Below are 4,606 nucleotides of genomic sequence, written 5' to 3'. Positions count from 1 at the left end.
GGGGGAGTGAGGGGGGTCAGGGGGCTCATGTAGAGCCCATTGCACAGTAGGGGGCAGTGGCAGGAAGCAGGAGTTGCCCCTTGCCTGGCAGCACCCACTGAGTCGAGGCTTTTTTCCCCCAAAGAGCTGGGAACTGGGGCGGGCGGGGCACCCTTTGCTGGGCTGGCAGAGCGGGTGAGGGATGGGCCTGGCCTGGCTGATTTGGAGATTTGGCAGCAGCTGAATCTCTGAATCAGATTTGGCCAAGTTGAATTGGGACAGTGATTCAAATCACCAAATTGAATCACTGTCCCTCGAATCGGCCGAATCCGAAGCGAATACTAACCGCTTCGCACAGGCCTACTACAGATGCAATCTGTGTCAATTCATATATTTTTTTACCTATTTCTTTATATGGTGTATATTGTTACTATCACCTGAATTTTTTTTGTTTTTGTTGTTGGTTTTATTCATTAGAGATGCATTTCATAGAATCATAGAAAATTAGGATTTGGAGGGACCTCAGGAGGTCATCTAGTCCAATCCCCTGCTCAAAGGCGGATCATCCCCAACTAGATCATTCCAGCCAAGGCTTTGCCAAGCTGGGCTTCATTTCAGTGAGTGCACCTGCATGTGCAATGAATGCAACTCAAGAAACACTGACACAGTTCAGGACCACAGCACTTTGAGCCGGGGCAGTGTAACACTGGCTGCCAGGGGCTTCGGGGGGTCAGCTTGCCAGCCTGAAGCTGCTCTGCCCTGGGTCAACATGTTGCAGAGGAGCTGGCTGGGGCACAAAGGGTGCTACAGCGTGGAGCTAGCTAGCGGTCAGCCCTGCACTGGAGCACCCTCATGTCCCAGCCAGCCCTGGTCACCATTTACAGGTGCGTTGTGACAGAGTAAATAACTTCTGCTGTAGAATAGTACTTCTGTTAAACAGTACTATCCTATGGTGGAATTAGTTTGCTCTGGCCTAATAGTGCCACATATGTAGACAGTGACGTTTTACTGCAGAGCTAATTAGTCAACTGCGGTAAAGCACATGTGTTGATGCCCCCAATTTTACCAACTTTACATGTTAAAAGCTTCTGTCAAATTAACTTTGCAACTGAAGTACATCTTTTGTTAGCTTTTAAGGTGCACTAATTTCCTATGGCCTTTTCCAAAACCTGAAATGTGAACCCTTTTCATTATGCTTTGTCCAGTGTAAGATGTTTTTAATCAGTTTTAAGCAAGGTACAGCATTGTGCCATATGGAAGCAGATTTGTTTGAGGTTATTTTATGGACAATTGGTCTAGGGCTGTTAAAGCATTTCAAGTGAATTTTATGATCGGGTGCTCCTTTATAGTGTTTAGTAATGTCACTGAGGATAGCAGATACCATTTTAAAGGTAATGCCAAGGTCATTTCTGTGTTTAACCATTTTGGAATTAGGGTGTACGATGGATGACTTAGTCAAAACTCCTATTATTAGTTTTGAATATGAGGGAGACTTTCAGTTCTTCCTCCACATGTCATCTTCAGTTTATGAATAAAAAATGAATCTATATATTTAATATTTTTTCAATATTTGCTTTTCCCAAAACAACTTAAAAATAAGGGAAAGAGACAATTGTGGCAGAAAATTCAGCCATATTTTTCCTACCCAATGGAATTACTCTCTCATCATGTGTTAGGGTGATCAGGAGTTGTCCTAGATTTTTATGTAACATGATAACAATGTCAAATATGATTAAGACATTTATTTGGAGAACTCTATTGCTCATCTGAAATGGATGGTGTTGTTCTAAAATATCCAGAATGTAGATGAATGTGAAAAGAAGTTTCCCAGTAACTGACTACAAGGATGAACAAGTAATTCATCATGAGAACACCACTGCATATTAAAGATGCCTGTAGAAGCAAGTTAAGTAATTTTTCATGAGCCTCTCTATTAAGAGAAAGCCTAGTACAGGATACATTTATTTCAATAGTCAAAAGAATACAAGAATTCAAAAAAATAATATTCAGATAGTGAACTGTATGGAGAGGGTTGAGGAAAGGTGCTGTGGTGTTTTAAAAAAAAATAAGTGAAGAGTCTTTCATTATTTCAGACAGGTCACATACACCTGCTTGCAACTGCAGTAAAAAACACTGCATTATTTCATATTCTCCATGGACTTAGACCTTGTATATTCAGTTACACCTTGCATAAATTAAGTGCACAGTAGAAATAAAATGCTGCTAAATCTGAATTTCACACTCACTATGTATGCATTTTGCATAGGTGTAAATGCCTACGTAAGGTGCAAGACAGTGAAGAATCATGCTAATATTAAGTTCCTTTAAAACATTTGTACACACATGGATAGAATATCTTACCTACTAATTGGGCTATGTATATACACCTTTTACCACATGCACACATCTTCTTGTTTTAAATTTTACCAAAGGCAAGAGAGTAATGTCTAACAAAAGCCAGAGTAAATATAAGTAAATATATTTCTTGAGATTTCCAGCACATTTATAAATGCAAGAGGATGCCTCGGTATACACTTCTGTGGTTCACAACACATTTGTTTAGACTATACAAGGTACTTAATAACATATTATTTACTGCAACCCAAGGCAAGTTTTCCCCCGCCTATTCAATATGGAGGAAGGAAAGTCCATGGTCTTGCATTTGAGTATAAGTGAAGGAGGAGGACAGGCAGCTGCTGCAACTCTGACTCTGGCCCCAAGCCTCTGCCTCCCAGGCCCACCACGGTTACACTCAGGCATAGCTCCAGCTCTATTTCCTCCCAGGCATGGAGCACATGCAAGCTACAGTCCCTGCCCAACTATGCACCAGCCAGGAAGTTTTGGAAATGTATGGAGTTTAAACAGGCCACCTCAGAACTAGTCATGTGAATGAAGTTGTACGTTGTAAATACTGTACTTTGTATTTTGATTCAGTTAATGGGAAGACTCCAGGTAAAAATAAGATATCCCAAAATCTTTCCTGTACTTCCAAAGTATTTGGAGAAGAACTAGACAGAATTGATCTCATCTTTCAGGAAACTCATTTTAGCTATTTTCTGGTTCCTTGATTCTTGCTAATGACATAATGGAACATGCTATATCAAATCTGGCGAGAAATAGTCAAATGACCAATGAAGCAGTTCAAAGAACTACAGGGCAATCTGTTCAACCATCTTTGGCTGCTGTTGTTTCTGCTTTTGGTGACTCTACCATTTCACCTGGAGATTTATGGATGCATCTGGATTTAGTAAAATAAGAGCAGCATGAACATGCAACCATTGCTGACCAAACAACAGCAGCAGAATCTATTGTAACAGCGGACCTTATTGAAGCTCCAGTAAATCACAGGTCTGATCCTCTTGACTATTCAAAATCCAAGGAAACCATCTGGTCAGCATTTGCACTTCTGGCTAAGTGCCTTGGAAGCTATAGTGTCATCTGGAGGAATATTTAGCCCAAGAGGAGAGTATTCTCACCCCACAGGTCATGTTTCAAGTCCAAATCAGTACAGCAGCTTATCTTTGTCAAATTCAATTTACCTGCCCTTGGCCACCAAGATCACCATTTATTTCAGTGAAACAGCTATTTTGAGCAGTTTCCCACTGTTTCCCACTTGAGATTTGCACAGTGTCTGCTGTCACTACAAAATCAACTGAAGCCCCTAGAGAACCTCACAAACTGGGGACTGATTCTACAGCCGCCTTTTCTTATTTAATTTTTCTATATAGAACCTCTTCTTTGGGCTCTTACCCCATGTGCTGTCACTGTTGGTTTCTATAATGAGTGTGGTTTTTTTCATAGGGTTTTTTTCAGGAAATTAAAAAAATATATCTGTACTTCATTTAGGACTATTAATTGAATGTGAAAACAGAAGAGTAATCCTTTGCATCTATTTTATACACTCCAGACTTTTCTTTATTATAAGGATTATATTGAAATAATCCCAATAACCAGATGTCTTTTGACCATTAAAGCCCTCTCCATGGCAGTACAGCTTCAAAATAGCAGTCTTTTTTATAAGCATCAAGTTGTTCAGTTTCCTTAAGATTTTGATTCAGAAAAGTGCTTAAGCACATGCTGAACTTTAAGCATATGAGTATTCCCATCCCTAATTTGCCAAGCACATATACATGTGTTAAACTCTCAGGGCACCTCTCAGGGTACATATTTATATCCCTTTAAGCATGTGCTTTGTGTATACTTCATTGAATGGGGATGGGATTACAAATGTGGTTAAATTAAACCTGTTTTTGAATTTTATTTGGAATCGAAGCCCAAGTGCTTTTGTTAGGCTCTGCATAAAGAGCTGTATTCTTCTCTTTTCTATGACCTCACCAGATCCACAATAAATTTATGTCAAAAGTTCCTCATTAATTGCTATTTTGAGTCTTTGTATTTTAACCAGCACTACTAAACTCAGCGCTAAGACAAAGGTGAGACATCCTGACTCCCTAGAGCATTTGTGCTGTTATCATTATTTGGTCAGTATGTAGCCAAAACACACCCACTGGTACATATATAGTAAGCACTTCACTGCCGCTGTCTCATGACTTTTGGAGAGTGAAGAATTTCAGACCAAGGAAATTCTGTAGCAGAAGGTCTGGCATCTTGTCAGAACGTGCCTGTT

At 40.0% G+C, this 4,606-nt stretch overlaps 1 long non-coding RNA gene across 1 annotated transcript in view; it reads left to right on the top strand.

Moving 5' to 3' along the window:
* LOC109298278 overlaps nucleotides 1-3,288 on the top strand; it is a 21,538-nt gene extending 18,250 nt beyond the window's left edge. Inside the window, exon 3 of the long non-coding RNA XR_002097577.1 lies at nucleotides 3,279-3,288. This is a non-coding gene — a long non-coding RNA (uncharacterized LOC109298278). The remainder of the gene's footprint in view (nucleotides 1-3,278) is intronic.
* The last annotated feature ends 1,318 nt before the right edge of the window (nucleotides 3,289-4,606 follow it).

Source organism: Gavialis gangeticus, unplaced genomic scaffold (assembly GCF_001723915.1).
Source record: "Gavialis gangeticus isolate Ggan-Ray unplaced genomic scaffold, GavGan_comp1, whole genome shotgun sequence".
Lineage (NCBI taxonomy): Eukaryota > Metazoa > Chordata > Crocodylia > Gavialidae > Gavialis > Gavialis gangeticus.
Note: the sequence above shows the minus strand (reverse complement) of the source record. Positions and strands in the feature narration are given on the sequence as shown.